This window comes from Melanerpes formicivorus, unplaced genomic scaffold (assembly GCF_026170545.1).
Source record: "Melanerpes formicivorus ecotype bairdi unplaced genomic scaffold, bMelFor1.0.p_v2 SCAF_13, whole genome shotgun sequence".
NCBI lineage: Eukaryota > Metazoa > Chordata > Aves > Piciformes > Picidae > Melanerpes > Melanerpes formicivorus.
The window spans coordinates 8,170,778-8,192,151 of NW_027142365.1; positions in this window are offsets into that span (position 1 = coordinate 8,170,778).

Genomic DNA, 21,374 nt, shown 5'->3' on the forward strand with positions numbered 1-21,374 from the left:
ATTTAAAGTTGAGCAGAAACACTGAAAAGTGTCTAAAGAGGGAGCAGAAATAACACCTCTGTTAATTTCTTGAGGGTGTTGTAGTACAGTTGAAGGAAAACTTAGAAATGTCATTTAAAAGCCACAAAATAGAAATGTGACCTTTTGAACACTCATTCATTTAAATATTAAAATGTTGTGGATGTTTTCCCTACCATTTCACTTTCCAAGCCCATCAGCTGATCACAGTGATCCTTCCTGTTGCCAGCAGTATCTTGAGCTCAGGAATGCTGCTATGGACAGTGGAACTTGTTTTCAGAAGAGCTCTTCTTCTGAGAGCTGCTTCTCAGTCTAACACCCTTCTCCTTCCTCCTACCAGCCCCATCTGGGAGAAACTGCAGGTCTGGAGAGTGAAGTTAGAGCTGCTACTCCTAAAGGGGAATAGAAAATTGTGTGCCATTGAATGTCACACATATCCACATATGTCATCATATGTACCCACCTACTAGCTCTGTGCAAGAAAAAGGCTGTGAAAAGGTTTTACAGCTGTAAGAAACCAGAAATCTCATCATACAGAAAATTGTTTGGTCTCCCACCTTCAGCAGACAATACTAGCTCTTTCCCTGTGACAGCTCATGAATTGACCTGGTGGCTCTTCCTCAATGATCCCTCATTGCTCTCTGACATTAGAGAGTGGAGAACACAACTTGAGCTCCTGATCCCTTTAGCAGACACCTTAAGGTTCTGAAGCCTCTTTTAATTGATTGTGAGCCTCCCATTGTTGCATCATCACTACCCACCTGAAAAAACAGAAGTGGGTAGTAGTCTGAAAGATTCACAAGGTTAGGAATTTTACATACAGTGTCCCTTACCTGGGCACCAGGGAGGCAGCAGAGTCTATAGTGGGGTAGTCATCAATCCTGACCCTAACAACCGGGGGGCCACCAGGCCCCCCGGCCTTTGTTGTCACCACCACCAACACCCAGTGTGCACCAGAGGTACTCACCAGTGATGAGAGGAGGATCCTCCAGCCCAGATGGGCTCACCTTAGGGCTGCTGCCCTTCCTGGAGGGGATTATAAAGGGGAGTGGGTGGGGAGGGCCAAGTGACCACACCTGGGGTGGGAGGAGACTTCAACAGAGCCCAGGTGCTCTGGGATTTGAGGGGGAAATGGGGCAGGTGAGGGACTTTCAAGGTGTCAGGAAATGATAGGACCAGGGGGAATGGGAAAAAAATAGAAATAGGTAGATTGAGATTGGATGCTAGGAAGACATTCTTCCCCATGAGGGTGGTGAGACACTGGTACAGGTTACCCAGGGAGGTGGTAGGAGCCTCATTCCTGGGTGTTTTTAAGGCCAGGCTAGATGTGGTTCTGGACAGCCTGATCTGGTGTGAGGTGTCCCTGCCCATGGCAGGGCAGTTGGAACTGGCTGATCCTTGAGTTCCCCTTCAGCCCCAACAATTCTATGATTCTAAACCAATTTTGCAGTACAGGCAGGATGTTAGGAAGCAATTCTTCACAGAAAGTGATTTGCCATTGGAATGGGCTACCCAGGGAGGTGGTGGAGTCACTGGCCCTGGAAGTGTTTAAAATAAGACTGAATGAGGCACTTAGTTCTATGGTTTAGTTGATTAGAAGTTGTCAGGTGATGATCTTGAATGTCTTTTCCAACCTGATAAATTCAGTGAGTGCTCCATGGTGAGTGCTTCTGCCTTTTATGGGAACAGTTTTCCCTGTGTGGAAAGTAGGTGGAAGAAAAGAGAGATGACACACAAAGTGCAGCACTGGAAACAGTGGGGAATATACATAGAGTGTCTGGGGAGTGTTTTGCTTAGAGTCATGCAGAAACAACCTGTAGCTTTGGGACCTGATTCATCTTCTGCTGAAGTCAGTTGGGATTTAGACATTGCCTCTAGCAGGATAATTTAATAGCTCAGCACTGGTGATATCCTCGAAGCATCCTGCTTGTGACCACCTCTAGTCCTGGCAAATTCTGTTGTGCTCTGTCTTCCCCAGTTTGGCCCATTGGTCCCTTCTGCCCACCTGCATGTCTCCCTACTGCCTTCTCATTTGCATTCAGTTGGAGCCTCACATTTCCCTTCAATTTTTCAACCTTATTCTCCCATGCTTCCCCCTTCTCACTCCTGCTGACCACTGGCCAAAGCTAAGCCCATCAGCAAGAGTTAAAACATCCCATGGGTGAGAGCCCACAATGGAGCAGGTTGATAGTGTGAGAAGGAAGGATCATCAAAGATGAGGTGACATGAACTGACCACAACTCCCATTCCCTATTCCCCTGCACTGCTTGGAAGGAAGAGGTAGAGTAGTGTGGTAGAGTGAAATTGAGCCTGGGAAGAAAGGAGGGGTGGGGAGAAGGTGTTTTTAGACCAGAGACAAAGAAAAACGTTGGCCTCTGACTAGTCTTTATGAAGAGCTACAGGTACAGACAAACTCATGTCCAAGTGCCTGAGACTTTCTTACCCTATTTAAAAGGGTTAGCAACAGGCAGGAGCCTGCTTTTGCTGCCCCTGACAGGGAGAGGTGCAGGCAAGTGCTTAGAGGACTCGGGAAGATGAAGTGTGGCTGTTGCTCTGCACAGAAGTCTCTTCTCTTTGGTGATGACGTGTGATTCACATGGCTCTTGCACTTCAGCCACACACTTCTCAAAGGTATTGCACACCTTTCATCTTTGTATTTTTAATAAGGAGCAAATGAAAAATAAAATACAACCACCAACGAACCCTTTTAGTCTCCATCATTTTTATCTCCATTATATCTATTACCTGATTACTCAACTCACATTCTCTTTGATTCCTTTAGCATTATTTTCCCTGTCTGAAATCACTCAATGACAAGGCAGAAGATGAGTCCTAATCTCCTCCTAAAGTCTGGGTAGCTTTAGTTCTCTGTAGTGCATATGAGATGTATTGAAGTGGCCTTTTCATCTCGGGGTTTGCATAAGAATCAGGCTCTTGCTTGCTCTGACAGTGATTTTCCACCAGTGTGATATTCTCCAGAGTTTCTACTCCCAGTTACCTCTGAGCTGCTCATGGTTTAGCAGTAGCCCACCACTGTCAGTGCAGAAGCCAGAGTGATTGTCTGGTCTATGCTGAAGTCCACGTTGCCCACAACTCAGACAACTCAGTTGCCCAAGGAATTCCTTTCATGGAGGGCAGAATCAACACTACTCAACAGCTCTTTGCTTAAGCAATTAGAATTTGTCATTTAAGGTCTGATGCTCATCAGATGTCAAATGCTAGGGATGGCTTGGCCACTAGATGAGAGATGCTCTCTCTGTAGCCCTCTCCGTTTCTGTGGAAGAGAAAAGAAATAAGGGCGAGAGACTTATGGACTGGATTGTGTCACCCCCTCCACTGATGCTGTGGGCAGGCAATGGGAAAGTCCCAGACTGGACTCAGTGGCAGATGGGAACTGGATCTGGGAGCTGATTCAGGACACACAAGTTGGGGTTGAAGGCAGAACAGGCAGAGTTCTTGAATGTCAGCCATTGAAGCAGGGAGTTTGACCCTTATGATGCCTTAGCTTGTACTGAATACGATGTGTATGGAATTATTGTTGGCCAGTTTAGAGTCACCCATCCTGTCCACTCCTCCTGGCAGGTGTGACCTTTCACTTTCTGCTCCTCACTGTGGCATGCAAGTTTTGGTAGTGACCTTGGTCACCATAGGAGCAAGTATAAGCAAGAGCCATTTTGCACACCAATCCTTGGTAGTGACTATACAGATGAAGTTGTTATCACTGCTAGAAGCAAACTCTGTGTGCAAAAATGTGCTGTTAACTTCAGAAAGTGCAGTGAATTAGAAGAAACTGAGCTGAAAAGTAAAATCACTGAACAGAAATAGCTCAAACCAGGGCATTTTCCCATGTTGTTCCAGACCTAGGTATGTGGGGTGTCCCTGCCCATGGCAGGGGGGTTGGAACTAGATGATCCTTGTGGTCCCTTCCAACCCTGAATGATACTATGCTACTATGATACTATGTCCATGGGCTTTATCTCTCTTCCGGGGTGCTTTCATGCTCCTCAAGCAGTATATGGGGGAAGGACATGTGCAAAGGCAATCTCATGCCTGAAATTGGTTGGTTATCATCTGTGAGAACCACTGCTAGCTGACCATGCTCATTGCACATCTGTAGGGTGAAATTCAGAGCTGTAAACCTCAGGTATTTCACTTCGCTTCTTGTTCTACAAGCAAAAAGTAGTCCCAAGATGACCACAGTTGTTGTTTCCCAACTGGTAAAAAAATGCACAATAAATCAGGCCTGCCTGCTTTCTACAGATTTATCAAGCACACAACTGCTTCCCTCTGTCCTCTCACTGTTCTTATTTCTTGTTCATTTTTTCCCTCCAGAATGGCTTCTTTGTTTGCTTGTCAACCCTTCCACCCACCTTTACCTGCTGTCTTGTCTGTGATGAATTTCCTTTCATCTTTTTCTTCGTAGACTGAGCCTAATAAGCCATGGGAGAGAGAAAATGTTGCTTGCTCCCCAGCAGTAAACTCTTCTTCCTTTCACTCCTTGGGCTGTTTGTACTACTGTGCGGTAGCTAACCCCCCTGCACTTGCAATTGATACAGATACAGAATCTCCTTGAGCCTATTTAATGACACCCTGAAGCAGTCACTGAGCACACATCCCATTAACTCCACTGTTATTATTATTTTCTCAGAATTACACTCTTTTTTTATATATAAAGGAAGATAATCAGCTAAAGTAAATGCATTTCTGAGAAGAGGTGGCTGTTCCAAAGTGAAAACTGGAAGTGCAATATCCTGAGCATTTCTGCTTCTGCAATCTCTTTGTTCGCTGGAGTCCTCGTTTAGAAATTGTTTCTCATTTCAAAGTGCAGCAGAGAATGAAAGCTTGGTTCCCATCTGTTCTTGGCTTCATGGTTTCTGCTTCATGAGATCATTTCCAGAAGTGCATTAGTTATACATTCTTGCAGAGCAAGTGTGGGCATTGTCTGCAGAAGCACTTACTGTAGCAGCCACTGAACATTAATAAACATGACACCTCTCCTGTTTGCTTCATGCAGTGAGGTGTCTGCATCAAGTCATCCACCAAACAGGAGCACTGGTTCACAGGTACTGCCATGCAATAATTATCAGGCAAAAGCATCAGCTGAGTGAAGCAGTCTTTGGAACAACTGATAAAAACTGTAATGCAAATCCCAACCCTGCAGTCAGCTGGGTACTGACTTTATTTACAGCACCCACTAGATGCCAGCACAAATTTAGCAACAGGAATTGGATTTCTGAGCAAAGACCTTGCACCTCTTTGCATTTGCAGCAGCATGTGCACTGGGATTAACAGAATGATGTGCAGATGACTGAGGCTTTTTAATTTTCCCTTTCTTTAGCACAGATCACAGAATCACAGAATCACCAAGGTTGGAAGAGACCTCAAAGATCAAGTGCAACCTGTCACCACAGACTTCATGACTAGACCATGGCACCAGGTGCCACATCCAATCCCCTCTTGAACACCTCCAAGGATGGTGACTCCACCACTTCCCTGGGCAGCCCATTCCAATGGCAAATCACTTTCTGTGAAGAATTGCTTCCTAACATTCAGTCTATACTGCAAAATTGGTTTAGAATCATAGAATTGTTGGTGTTGGAGGGGACCTCAAGGATCAGCCAGTTCCAACCGCCCTGCCATGGGCAGGGACACCTCACACTAGATCAGGCTGTCCTGAGCCACAGCCAGCCTGGCCTTAAAAATTCCCAGGGATAAAGCTCCTACCACCTCCCTGGGTAACCTGTTCCAGTGTCTCACATCCCTCATGGGGAAGAATTTCTTCCTAACATCCAATCTCAATCTACCTATATCTATTTTTTTCCCATTCCCCCTAGTCCTATCATTTCCTGACACTTTGAATGTCCCTCACCTGCCCCATTTCCCCTTCAAATCCCAGAGCACCTGGGCTCTGTTGAAGTCTCCTCCCACCCCAGGTGTGGTCACTTGGCCCTCCCCACCCACTCCCCTTTATAATCCCCTCCAGGAAGGGCAGCAGCCCTAAGGTGAGCCCATCTGGGCTGGAGGATCCTCCTCTCATCACTGGTGAGTACCTATGGTGCACACTGGGTGTTGGTGGTGGTGACAACAAAGGCCGGGGGGCCTGGTGGCCCCCCGGTTGTTAGGGCCAGGATTGATGACTACCTCTCTATAGGCTCCTAGACTCTGCTGCCTCCCTGCAAGGGACACTGTATGTAAAACTCCTTGTCTTGTGAATCTTTCAGACTACTACCCACTTCATACCAAAGAATGGTTCTTCTCTATGTTTACTGTGGAGCATCCCATCTTGTTTTGCCAATGTTTTTTGGCCTGCTAAGCAACAAAAAAGCTCAAGGTGAAGTGAAGAATCCTAACTTCTAGTTTGCAGGAACCCCTTGAAATGCTGCATTTGACAATCTAAAATTGATTTTCAGATATTTCTTTCTGGATGTGAGAGGCAAACCATGAATACTTGAGTGGGCTTAGCAGCAGGGAGAATATACCTTTGATATGGTGTAGTACCTGCAGTATGAGAACACTACCTGTTACTTTGCTACCCAGGTTTGTCCTTTCTGCTTTGCATTGACTTTTTTTTCTACCATGTGACTTCACTGACTTTTAATATAGTAACTATTGATTTGTGCCAGTGAAAGAAAGCAGAGCATCAAGCCCCATGTGTTGTAAACAAATAAAGCGCTCTTGGGGTTTATAGCAAAGATTTTGTTTCAGTGCAATTATAAATGAAACTACTATTTCCTGCTGAAGTGCATTTTTTATTCCTGGGTCCAGGGCACAAAATTTCCAGTGACAGAGGCTGTTTAGCCACAAGACAGTTATGCTTCCAGCATTGAGGGAGCTGAAAAACTTCTTTCAAGGTGCAGAGAAGTTTTTGCAGTGATCAGAAAAGAGTTCTGAACAAGAGTCTTCAACTCTGTTTTTTTCCATCAAACTCACATGCAGCTTGCAGCACTCAGTCTGTTTGCTGCAGTGGCTTGGCCTCTATTGCTCTGTTCCTGCAAAGCTCCTGCATCTGCCTGGGCCCATTTCTGCTTCCTGGGTGTCCTTATCTTCATTGCCCAACCTGGGAAGCACCACTGTGATTCCTACAGAAGCAGATGAGGCAGGTATGCACCCCTAGCCACGAGTCAGCTGCACCCTACTCTGCCCAGTCAACACTAGCATCTAACACTGGCCTTCAGAGACACTTCATTAACTTTCTCCATCTAAACCCAGATAAACTGCTCTACCCTGATTCACTGCCAGCCAATCAGTAAATTGGTTTGCTGACAATCATAAAGGCAGGAATGTACATCTCTGTGCTTCAAACACCATGTCTAATCACTCCTTCCTCCCAGCTGCTTTGCTTTCTGGCTTGCCTTTATGCAATTTAGAGCTGGCAAAATATTCCCAAGGTAATAAACCCCAGGGCTGCCACCATCAAAAACAGGCCAACAAATGTCCCTTGGTCTGGCAGGGCAGTGTGACTCATTTGGAGGTCTGAGGTCGTGAGTGACCCAGCCAGTCACATCACTTAATGAGCTTCTCAATGAGCACCAAGCCTCTGCAGTGCTCTGGAGGGCATGCTGTCTTTCCATCATCCTTGATTCACTGAATAATAAATGAGGCTGGTAAACCCTGAGACCATTATGAGCATCTGTAAGGAGCTCCAGATGGAGCTGAGTCCTCCTAAATAGCTGCAATACCCAAACTAATCCCCAGGTAAAGGGCAAGATTACTGTACTCCTCTTGGCTTTGTGGAGAGAAGGCTGAGCAAGCAACAGCTGCCTGGGTACTGCAGCATCCCTCTCTTAGGCAGCACTTGTGGAAATATGAGGGTGCCCTCCCATGCCTAAGCAGTGTGCACCAGCAGTCCTGCGCTACTGGAGCTGCACTGAAGCTTCCAGGTGTAACACCAACAATAAAACCTGTCTGTGTCTTCATAGCAATCCTTGCTGGGAGCTGTGGCAGCCCATGATTGCACTTCTCTGCCACCCCACTGGCAGTGATGTGCCAGGGCAATGTGGCTGTGAATGCATCACCCTGGCTGAACTGCACTCTCAGGGATGAGGATTTTTTCCCTAGTGAAGGCAGGTATTCCTATGCCTGCATAAAATATAGCCCTGATGAATTGTTGTGTTCACAGTAAGTCCACTTTGTAGGTGTAGTTGTCCACAAGCTCTGCTGAAGGTGAGTGTTGGAAGCAGTGTTGGCCTTGGTGTTAAGTGGCAGGAGGGACAGTTTTCTGCATTACACTTGGCCAAGGTAATTTATCACATGGAAAATACCACATGAACAGAAGCAAATGAAGCAGCCTGCTCAGTCTATAATGAACAGGAGCAACCATTTCCAAACAGTGACTGTGAACCTTTTCAGTCTCCTGGAAGATCTGGAAAGTTCATGATGGAACATAAATAGCATTATAAGTGATGGTGCATGGTTACTGTGGTAGAGGACAATACAGAGATTCCTGCAAAACAAGATGTCAAGGTAGTCCTGAATGCAGAGGCTAAGCATACAGAATGACTTGGAGCCTCACAGCAGGGAGAGAATGATGGACCCTCTCACCTGCCTTCACAGGTGGATGGTGCAAAACAACTCAAGTGCTTGTGCACCCCCAGAACTCAAACTGATGTTACAGAGTGGTCTCAAGCTGACATTTTATAGGGATATCAGTAGACAAATAAATAGGGAGGGAGAAAATAGTCTAATTCTCAATCTGCTTTAGTAAGACATTGATTCAGCTACATCCAGGAACATGTTACAGCCCAAGACACTAGGTACTTGTGTTAGCTCTTGACCAGGGGTTATCTGGTCTGAAAACAACAGTCCTTTTGTGTCCCCTTGTGCTGATGGGATTCTGATTGATTGAGTAGATTAAAGTTGGATGAATAATTCATTAAATAAATCATTTATTTGAAGAATTTCTCTGTTTTGTTTGCAGGTTGCAGTGTGGCACAGACTGCATCTCACTGATTTGGCATTGTTTCTCAGCTACTTGCTACCCATAATTGCAACTCAGTCAGTGATGCTGACAGCTTACTTTTTAGTTCTCAATAGCTGCAGTGCTCTTGGTGAGGAGCAGTTCTGGACAGTTACTGATAGACTCAGCCCCAGTGGAAGCAGGGCTGAGATTTCACTCAAGCCCAGGTCAATATGATGCCCAAAGGAGCAGATCTGAGAGATGAGAATAATAGAGTACCAGGATTGCGTTTTCTGGAGGGTGAAGAAGCCCTGTGACAACTCCACTTGCAGAAAAGTTTTCTAGGGTGCTGGTTGTACTATGGAAAGCCATCCTGGGCTTCTAAACCCACACGTATTGTTTGCTTTACAGGTTGTCCACTCAGTATTCATAAAGCCCTCTTGCCATGTCCTCACAGACTGGCTTCATGCATCACTGCCTGAAGAGTTCAGGCCTAAAGCCAGCTCCTTTTCACTGTCCTTACTCATGTGCAGGTGGAAAACCACCCCCCTTGCCCTAATGTCTTGTCATGGCCAAGTAGAAACTGAATTTCCCATGAAAATGGTTACACCAATTCATCTAAAACAACTGCTCAGAAATATCTTCCTGTTTATTCTGAAATACTCCACATCCATGAGCATTCCTGTGAGCTAAGTCACAAGAGACTACCAATGCAAGAAGGTAGTGACACAATTTGCTCTATAGCCATGCACATGCATTCAAGCCTTTGCCTCTGAAGGATTTTTCTGGCTTTGGAATTAAGATGGGAAGGGAATGAGCCAGGTGCAAATGGCAGAAGAAAAACCCATCCCAAAATTCAGAACGTCTCCTGACTTCTGGTCCCTTCTGTTCTGTTGTTCCTTTGTAAAAAGCCTCATAAGCAAATTAAATGTCCACCTAATTAGCAGTTCTTTGGGCTTTCTATCTGACAGGACCATGATTTTTCAACTGTGTGAGTAAATGCACCACCATTTGTGTACCACCTCTTAGAGATTACATACATGGTTGGAACACCCAAATAGCACTGAGATGAAGGTCAGGGCCCTCTCAGTGCCATGTTCCCAAAGGCACACCACAAAACCATCGGTGTTTTTGAATTCCTTTGTGTGCTTAGTATGGCAACTTGTTAATTTAACAGAAGAAAAATCCACTTCTAAACCACGATTTCAGTATTGATAGCACTGCAGGCACAGCCTTGTGGAGCTGGCTCCTGCCTAGGAATATTCAGGGCATTTTTTTCAAGGATGACCTTGATGGATTTTTTTTCCTCCCTTGCCTCAGCAGTCTTGAAATCAATGGAATCACACAAGTGGAAGGCAAAACTCCAAGATAATACAGAATTTGTCCACACCTTTAGTATGAACAAAACCATGGCAGGCACAAAGGACTCGTTCTGATATCCAGAGTGTGTGGATTTGCTAAGTAGCAATCTAAAGCATATTGATTCTTTTTACTCATGTAGGAAGATCATCTTCACTGCAAGAAGCAAAGCGCAGAAGATAGGATGAGATCCCATATCCAAACAATACCCAGGGTCACTTGAAAGTTGCAGTTAGATTCTCTTGCTACAGAGGTACTCAGAGTAGGTCTGAAGTTTGACTGGTAAGAGAACATGAAAGGGAAATGATTTCTGAGCCTAGATCTGAAGGAGTTGAAAATGCATCTGAACATTGATCTGTGCTAGCAAATAAAACAGGCACCAAGCGTGCAGTTCTCCACTTGCCTTGGGCTGGGGCCAGAGTGCACCAGTAACCACTCCCAGCACAAGGGCAAGACTGGACTGCCCCCTCCCTACATGACAATTCCTCTCCCTTATTTAACAATTCTATTTGCCCACCTCTGTACAGAGTTTTAATCTCAGAATCAGCCAGGTTGGAAGAGACCTCTGAGATCATCAGGTCCAACCAATCACCCAACCCTATCCAATGGCATCAAGTGGCTCATCCAATCTTAAACATCTCCAGGGATGTTGACCCCACCACCTCCCTGGGCATTCCATCCCAATGGGCAATCTCTCTTTCTGTGAAAAACTTCTAAGATCAAGCCTAAACTTCCCCCTGCACAGTGTGAGACTGTGTCCTCTTGTTCTGTTGCCAGTTGCCATTTTCATGCCATGTCCATTACTATGTTTAGTGATGCTGAACTTTGCTGACTGTTTCACTACCTAGGCACTCAGAAGGACAAGGTGCAACATGCTCTGCAGTGCCAGTGGTTTGGCATGAGCACTTCACCCTGTGCCCCTTTCCCCAATTGTGTATGCTGTTTTGTATAGCACAAGGCACAACACTGACCCCACTGATCCCTTACACATGATCCCACAACTACCATCCCTTTATGGGGAAACTGAGTATTTCTTCCTATCAATCCTTGTCCACTGCAAAGACAATTATTACACTCAAGGACAGTATGTCCAGTACATTATCACACCGAGGCTGTGCAGGTAACCAGATTCCTTACACACAACTTACAACCCCTTTTGCTGTGCTTGCATGTAAAATCAAGACCTTGTGATACTGACCTTGTGTAAAATAAAGCACTTGTGATATTGAGATGGCACCAGATGCTTCCAGGCTCTGCTAACAGTCCTGTCCAGAGGGTTTCTCTTTTGATTAGTATAACTTGCTTAAAAATCTTATAGGATAAGTCCTGCCAGAAGCTTCCTGAAAGCCAGATACTTTCTGTTATCCATCTTTCCTTACACTCATTCACCCTTTTTGGAGAACTCAGGTAGGCTCCTGAGGCATGGGTTTCCTCTAAAGATACAACATGAACATTCCCAGGAATCTAACTAAGCACTAATCAATCCTTCAGTGGAACAGATGTGGTTTCTAGTAATAATAGTAATTATCTCTAAAAGCCCATGAGAGTTTGACTGGGTTTTGCCAGGAATAAATAGAAATGGAAGAGGAGCTATTTCAAGTTATAAAGCCAGGCTGCTGCTGCTGCTGTGCCCATAGAATAATTTCTCTTCCATAAAGATCTTTAATGATCACAGTTCCCCAAAAGATTACTTTGCTAGGGCTATTTCTACAAGAGACAGGAAAGGAGAAAGATTGCAGATGCAGAAGTATAAGCCAGCCTTGGAAAAGCGAGGTAATTGATGATGGATCACTGCTAAATAGCTCACAGCTATTTAGATTTTGTTACTTGAATAAAGAAATTACTATCTAACATGCTGACATTCCTGATGATCCTGGGAAAAAAATAATACCAATGTGCCCATAAATTACCCCCGAGCCAAGTTACCCAGCAACAGAACAACTGCATTTTCCTCCCTCGTGGGCACACACAAATGGGGTCCAGCACCTCCAGCCTCCCACCCACTAACCTGTTACAGGTAAACACAGCATATAGAGGTTCCAAAGCACAGTGCAAAGCCAATGTAAAATCCAGTTATTACAAGAAACATGCACAAAGCTTTCATTAATTCAAATAAAGGAGTCTTCTTCAGGGGAGCTGTGGATATGCCATAACAGATCTTTCCATGAGGTCTTCATCATGCTCAGATAATTGCTAGAAGGGTTATTAATTCTCCAGGTTCAAAACAAACAAACAAAAGTTAAAAAGTGTTGAAGGAAGCCATCCTTTGTTTTGTCTCAGTCATTAACTTCCACATTCACTAGGATTGTAAAGGCAAAACAAGAAGAAACTTTATAGCCCCGTGGCTGTGCTGGTCATAGTATCATAGTATCAGTCAGGGTTGGAAGGGACCACAAGGATCATCTAGTTCCAACCCCCCTGCCATGGGCAGGGACACCCCACACTAGATCAGGCTGGCCAGAGCCTCATCCAGCCTGGGCTTAAACACCTCCAGGGATGGGGCCTCAACCACCTCCCTGGACAACCCATTCCAGGGTTTCACCACTCTCATGGGGAAGAACTTCCTCCTCACATCTAGCCTGAATCTCCCCACCTCCAGCTTCATTCCATTCCCCCTAGTCCTGTCACTACCTGAGATCCTGAGAAGTCCCTCCCCAGCCTTCCTGTAGGCCCCCTTCAGATGCTGGAAGGCCACAATGAGGTCACCTTGGAGCCTTCTTTTCTCCAGACTGAACAGCCCCAACTCTTTCAGTCTGTCCTCATAGGAGAGGTGCTCCAGCCCTCTGATCATCCTCGTGGCCCTTCTCTGGACATGTTCCAGCACGTCCATATCCCTCTTGCAATAGGGGCTCCTGTAAGGCACCTGGCACAGAAAATCCTCCTCATCAAACTGAAACCTGTTCCTATGCAGAAGACACGGGGAGCATCCCTAAATCTTAAATCCCAAATCCAGCCTTCACTATCTTTCTTATATGACCTATTTTTCAGTCACTACCGTCTCCCCAACAGCACTATCATTTGTCCCCAAGTGCTTTATAAACACAAAGAGGAATGAGGGGGGAAAAATGCCATCTTGGGTTCAAAACCAAACCAAACCAAAAAACAAACCACCAAAAAAGGAAAAAACCAACAATAAAAAGAAAACCCAAACGAAACCATGACAACTGAAGCAATTCTTGGGAACACCAAAAGCAAATTAGACATTGGTAAGGCCCACAATATAAAAAGGTCCAGTCTAGTCCAGCTCTCTTCAGAGTCAGTAGAATGTTTTCCATTGGTCTGCACTGGGCCCAAGGTTCCTCATACTGGCTTGATTCTGCTGCCCTGAGATCAATGGTGACATTTTCATGAAACCCTTTTGGGAGCTCAGTTGTAGGAACTGCTTTTTAAAAAAGGAAAAAGAGTTAAAGCCTTTTTCTTGCACATTGTATGGATGTCTGAAAAACATAATCATTGTTTACAACCTCCTGCAATTGGTAGCAGAAGTACCAGCACACTCCTTCACTGCTCTGTCACTGGGACTAATACCATTCCCAGAAAGGAGAGAAAACAGAAGCGAAAATGAGAGCTCCAGACCAGGCCTGTGCCGTGCCTGGAGATCAGCTCCACTTGAAAATTTGCCTGAGTTTGTTGTGTGAAACTTCCTCCTACTCCCAGTTATTTTTTTGTTGCACCCACAGCTGCACACCAGTGCCATCATTCCTTCTGCTGGGAGAATGAAAGACACCAGTTCCAAAAATACAGCCCCCAAGCCCTAACTGTGTTTGAAAACTCATCTGCATTAATTGCCCCTTGGCTTGCCAATGCTGCACAGCTTGGTGCCTTTCCTACCAAAGATGGACTTTATTTAGGACCCATCATGATACCAGAGCGAGGGATATTGAGGAGAGATTTGCACGTCACTGGAATTTGCACTTTTCTCAGCTCACTGGCACCTTGCAAACACTTTCAGGTGGCTGCAGGAGGAATTTTTCCAGTGAGAAGTAAACACAAAGGTGTTGGCCTCTCTGGGAGATGGAAAGCAGTTAACTTTGGAGCTAATTACAGGAAGGCTGACAGAGGCTGACAGATGTATTGTCCTGATGAAGGGCCTGCTGCTGATTCTGCTGCAAGAAAGGGAATAATTCCTCTCTCCTTCTCTCGGCAGGCCCACAACATCAGGGAACAAGAAGACAAGGATGTCAGGACTTCTAATTATGCACCAGGAACCTGTGAAATCAGAGCATTAAAAGTGTTAGCTAAAAATAATGCCCAAGGTGATGAAGTCAAGCAACATGAGAAGGAAGAGTGCAGTGGTGGGAGTGAGGGGTTGAAGAAGAGGTCTTCTGCTCGACCTCTTGCTGATGGTCCAGTGAGGCTCCTCAACAGTGATTCTCAAGGCATACCTACAACTTTATATCTGCCAAAACCTTGCCTGCATTTTAATTTGAGCTGTGCTACCAAAAGCAATTTTAATTTCAGTTGAAAATATTGCCAGTACCTTCTAGCCAGCCCAGAGCAAAGCTGCTTCCCTATAAAGAGAGGAATGGACATTTACTGTTTTGCATCGATCTGGTGGCCTGTGAGGCACACACTCTGTAAATCACTGGACATTAATTGAACAGGAAAGTTGCCATCCAGAGGGATGCCCTAACCATCAGAGCACAGACTCATTCTGATGTCTGGTTCAATATATAAAGTACTCCAATATTTGAAGCAGCTAACAGCAGTGGGAAGTACAGAGAAACTCCACCTACCCCAAAATTCTCAGTTGGTGGCCTTCAGGTGAGACATACACACACACACCCCGCCCTTTCCAGGGCATTGTCCATCTCCATCTCTACACACTTTGGATACCTCACCTCACCATCACCACTGCCACAGAGGTTAATAGAGAGGCAAGGTAACTGGTAGAGATTTGTACCCACTCTACCCCAGCTCTAAACCCCCAAACTGGACAACTGAATAAACTCATGGATCCATTGATTTCCACTTGGCATGGCTGATCACCTCGCAAACTGGTAGCAGCACAAAGGCTGAAACTTGCTGGGCTGTACAGAGGAAAGGCATTGTTATTAGAGCAGCACATCCCAAAATGAAAAAGTGCTGCTATTATATATCTGGCTCTTGGTTTTATCAGTGCCCAGAGCTCCAAGCCCAAATGAAGTATTAGGAGGTAAATCACCTCCGGACATTTCTCACAGGCACTTAGGAAGAGAAAGCAATTTTAAGGAGGACCACAAAGAATTCCTCTCCCTCAGCCAGGGAATTCTCTTATCTTTCTTTGTGCTCTAGCATAGCTCATCAGTATTAATCCAAATAAATAAGAGACATGGGAAGAGAAAACCAGGCAGAAGCAGTCAGGATCTTCAGATGGCACAGGAGCACAACTTTCTGCTTTGGCACTGCGAGCTAATGGCTCAGTTTTCCTCTGCAGCAGTGTGGCTGTTACCCCCACGGAGACAACAGCACAACTCATCTTCTGTGATGGGTGTGGAGGTTTCTGATGACAATTCTTTTTCTTTTCTTTTTCTATATGTTTCCCTCTCCTCTCTGGGGATTTGCCACATTGTATCATCTTCCAAGGGTACAAATGCAGCCCAAGGTGCACAGACATATCAACCTGCCACCCCCTGAAGAAAAGCATAAGCATCCTCTTTGGTTTTGGCATTCAGTCATCACTTGAAGATTCACGGAATTCATCCCATGAATTTCCAGAGACAACTTTGAAAAGCCAAGCTAGCATGAAAGGAGAGAAAAGAAACCTTTTGCTTGAGCCTGAGACCCTAAACTGTGTAGGCTAGACAGAAGCTTGCAGAGAGTAGCTCCTGGAAGAAGCAAACATCCACCACTGAGTGCTGCCCTCAGTACTTCTGTGCTCTGATGTCAAATGCCTTGATCATGGGAAAATGGTGTAACATGTACATCAACCAGTGAAAGGGAACCTTCCACTTTGGAGGATTCCCTGTTGGCCTCCATTGGAGATATGTTGCTGGGCTGGATAGTTTAATCTACTTAGCGTCTCTTACATATTTTGGATCCTTAGACTATCGATACAGCTATTTGGATCCCACACAATGTAATGCAGCTTTAGTACTGTTTATCTCCCCTAACCCCTCCTACCAAACCCAAACAGTTTCTCTTCCTCCTCTTTGTTAGGATCAACAGTTCTACAGGGCTTCCAAATATGCTCATTTTTATGTTGCTTCCAAGTGGAAGCCGTTGTCCCAGGGGGCATAATGTGAACCAGCTCTGACAAATGCACCTGTCACAGCACATTCCAAGCTACCTGTTACCTTGCTCCTTCTCATATGCTACCCCACAACTCTTTTAAGAAGGTCCATCCACACATGGAAACACTGACATACTTTAGCCAGTTCTGTAATATACACATAAACATGGTACTGAGGGACTGCCTGGACCTATGCAGCTCAGCCCTGCGGTCTTGTTTGACACAGACATGACAAAAGTCAGAGCTGTTCTGCTCACAGATAGTAATTTTGTTTGCATCTGGAAAAAAGCAAAGCACACAAAGAACTGGAGTTTACAGTTCAGCCTACAATGAAAAGGCACCAAGTCTCCCCCTGCTACTGTCAGAAGCTGCTTGAATATTCTGCACACTGCCCTGATTCCTTATCAGCCTTTTTTACATGCATGCAGATATTCAGTCATCTTGTGGCTCTTAAGCTTTTGGGTCAATGGGAAAAAAAAAAGTCAACAAGTCAAGACACAAATTAAATTTATGCACCCTCCAACTGCACAGTAGAAGAGTACAGCAGGTTCTGAGCAGGAATGAAGATTCAGAGCAGAAAATTACAGCAAAGCATTTGAGATGTGTACAGCTTTGTATTTATGGTCATCCCAGATGTAATCAGGTGAGTAATTTCTGAATAGGACTGTGTCAGCTAGTGTAAACTGCTCTGTGCTGTTGCTGGTATGCTGATAATATGATTCACATTAGAGAATCTCTCATGCATAAAATCCAGTACACAGGCACCTCATTTGCCTCAACCCAGGCATTGTTTGCAACACCCTCAGTGTCCTGCCTGACCCCTTCTGGAAGGGCACGGACTCCTGTAGGACTTGTGCTGTATCCACCATGCCATGCAGCCACTGTATCCAGCTTTAGCTGACCAAATCATTTCAACCCAACTGTGTTTAGGTCACTGAATCAAACCACAGACTTCATGCTCCCTATAAAACAGGCAGGTGTTGCTAAGGTCAGTTTTCAAGGAAACTAAGCAGAGAAAAGAGACAGTCAATGTTTAAGTGGCAAACGAATGGTGAAGCTACAAAAGGCTCCCAGCTTTCCCATCATGACTTCCCTTCGTAGAATCACAGACTCGTAGAATCATGGACTTGTTTTGGATAGAAGAGACCTTTCAGATCAAGTTCAACAATTAACCCAGCATTGCCAGGCTACCTCTAAACCATACCCCTCAGTATCACAACTACACATCTTTTAAATACCTCCAGGGATGGTGACTCCACCACTTCCCTGAGGATCTTGTTCCAGTGCTTGACAATGCTTGGAGTAAATATTTTTTTTCCTAATACCCAACCTAAACCTCCTCTGGCAAAACTTGAGGCCTTTTCCTCTTGTTCTGTCACTTGTTACTTGGGAGAAAAGCCTGAAACCCACCTCATGACAACCTCCTTTCAGGTAATTGCAGTAAATTTTGTTACCTACCAGCAATGTCCTACACTGTGCATAATTTCTCTGGATCTGAATATACAACAGTTGTGAAGAAGATACTCTGTAAGGTTGGAAGGACTATGTAAACCTGTGCCTTTCAGTTCACAGCAAACTTAATTTGTGGCCTATTTACTTGAAAGAGGACTCTACAAGCGAGTGTTCTTCTTGTCTTGAATTGTAAACAAAGAATTATTAGGAGATTCTCAAGGATTTGAGACAGCAATTACAAGGAGATAAGTGATCTTCACAAACTACAGCACAGCTGCTTTTCAAATGAGTGTTGTGAAACTCCTTGGCTGGGATGTTACTGTGATTGCAAATTATCATCTCTAAGGCTAAAACCAGAGAAGGAATCCCACGCATCTCTTTCTAAGGCAGTTGTACCTTGCTGTGTACAGGGCACACAGCTGCCTCCTGCCAGATGTTGTATTTGAAGCCATGTGGAGGGGAAGGCAGCAAACTGCTTCCCAGTGTCTGGATACAGAGTGAAAAGAGAATGTGGAGCAACCTGTGAAACCAAAGATGGTGGGAACAGGGTGCCTTTCCGATGTCCTTCCTGCAGATCTCACTGCCTAAAAATTCTCCATTGGGAAAATGGAGATAAAGTTTTCCTTAGGGAAAAAAGAATTGTCTGTGCAAATCCGGAAAGTTGTTCACTGCAAGCAGCCAAGTTAATAAGGCCATTTTTAAGACACAGGAAAACTCCTCTGCTCCTTCTTGAATGGAATTTGTTGTGTCTGTAGTCTGCTTAGTGCAAACTAATCCCTTGGCTCATTTGTAGAGAAAATAGTGATATAAATGGATAAAGCTCTCAAGATAGCTGCTAACAATCATATTCCAAGCCAATTTTCTGCTTCACTAATACTCTGAAGCTAATCAGCATTTTTTACAATGATACTTGATTTTGTCAGGCCCCAAAATATTTCCTTGGAAATATTTATGCTGGTCACACACCCTGACAATTAAAATAGATATTGCAGAAATAGTTCTTCTAGCTACAGCTCTCAAAACTTAGTGACCTTATTCCAGACTTCTTGTTTCCCTGTCGTTGAAAGATGAACGTGCCTGCATGCAAGAGGGATGGACAAGGGATACCAGGGCAGATACTGCTTCAGCAGGTTGCAGAGGGGAAGCAGTCATCCGTGAGCTGGGCAGGTGGAGGCTTCACCAAGCCACTGATATTGCAGGCAAAGTGAAGGGCTTGAGATGTCTTTGTCTGGAATCAAGACTGGGATCTGCAGGTGGCTCTGAAGAAGACATGCAGATCATGTACCTGCCTTTCAGGGCACAACATGCATGGGTTACTTGATACTGTGAGTTTCTACTAAATTTCACCACACAGACTTAAACTTCCTGTTGCACTGTGCCAAGGGTTTCTGTGTTCAGTGCAAGACTATTACTCGTATGGACTCCTTCTACTCCATTAAACAGAACCTTTTGCTGCTGAAAGTCATTGAAATACCTGATGCATGTGGCTGCAGAAGGGTCAGGGAAAATATTGCTGGCAATCTCTTAAAAGCTTTTCAAGGAGGAAATTTTGTGGGTTGTGATAATACCACAGGAATCAGACAGAGATGAGTTTTAAAAGGTCTGTTATGGGCAAGATGTGGGAAAAATATTGAGATTTGCAGTTAACTCCATTTAAGAAAAACCTTAGTAAAGATAACTGAAGCATTTTCTGTTTACATCTTTGCATTGACAGTAGAATTCAGCATTTCCAAAGAATCTTTTCAACACTATCATTTCCTTTTGTTTCAGTTTCAGTTTCATTCTCATCTGAAGGAGATGTATTCCCAGACACTGAAAGCAAAGAAAGACTGTACAACCTTTTGTGAATAGAGTGGAGTAGAATAGGAATGGAATGGAATGGAATGGAATGGAATGGAATGGAATGGAATGGAATGGAATGGAATGGAGTGGAGTGGAGTGGAGTAGAGTAGAATAAGAATAGACCAGACCAGGTTGGAAAAGGCCTGCAAGATCATCGTGTCCAACCTATCATCCAACACCACCTAACCAACTAAACCATGCAACCAAGCACCCCATCCAGTCTCTTCCTCAACACCTCCAGTGATGGTGACTCCACCACCTCCCTGGGCAGCACATTCTAATGGCCAGTCACTCTTTCTATGAAGAACTTCTTCCTAACATCCTTCAAAAGGTTTTCCCCAGCACTTCCACTTGAAGCAAATCCTTCTCAAGGATTTCTGAGACACCACAGAGGACACACAAGTTCTGTGAGCTACCAAAATGCATTATTTAATGTATGCATTTTTACTGTTTACTAATATGTTTCACTCACTGGCAGCAAATTGCACTGAATGCAGAGAAAGCACAGCAATGCCACAGCCTTTCTTATTAGTGATTACAGCCAGAGTCAGTTAAATACTCTTCAGCTTCTGCTACATAAAACCCTTGAATATTTTTTTTCCCTTTGAAATTTCCATCTAGGTAGAAATTACTAAATAAAATGAAAGGGGTTTTTTTTATTTGTTTTATTCTGTTTTATAAAAGAAACCAAGGAATAGCAAACCATTCCTGCCATTTAGAAAGGAAGAAACAACTTTGACCTCAGGACGCCCTGGACTACCCTGTAAAACACAGAACCTAGAGGTCTTGTTTCATAGTATCATAGTTTCATTCAGGGTTGGAAGGGACCACACAGATCATCCAGTTCCAACCCCCCTGCCATGGGCAGGGACACCCCACACTAGATCAGGCTGGACAGAGCCTCATCCAGCCTGCTCTTAAACACCCCCAGGGACGGGGCCTCGACCACCTCCCTGGACAACCCATTCCAGGGTTTCACCACTCTCATGGTGAAGAACCTTCTCCTCACATCTAGCCTGAATCTCCCCACCTCCAGCTTCATTCCATTCCCCCTAGTCCTATCACTACCTGAGATCCTGAGAAGTCCTTCCCCAGCCTTCCTGTAGGCCCCCTTCAGATACTGGAAGGCCACAATTAGGTCACCTCGGAGCCTTCTCTTCTGCAGACTGAACAACCCCAACTCCTTCAGTCTGTCCTTGTGTGCCCCACTTTGCAGAGACATTAAAGATTCTTCCTACATCATGAAGCTCCTTCTGCCAGTGTCATGGCAACCTTGTTTTCAGATCAGTTTAATAGATTAATCTATCTTGAAAGCAATTGGCACTGCTCCAGTGGGAATGCAGTGGGAACATTAAAATCCTGGTAATTAGGAACTTGTGATTACTTTCCGGGTTAAATGCACTTGTGGTCATTTTATACACATATGTTCTCCTGTCAGCATTGCCCACAAGTGATAGGCAGAAGCCCTGAGAGCTCTGGATGCCAGGCGTGCAGCGCTGCTGCTGTTTTCTCACCTTTGTTCCACCCAAGCATGTCAAAATCAGCATGTACCATCAAAAACTTCCCAGCTAGCTCCAGCTGCAAACATCTGCTGAT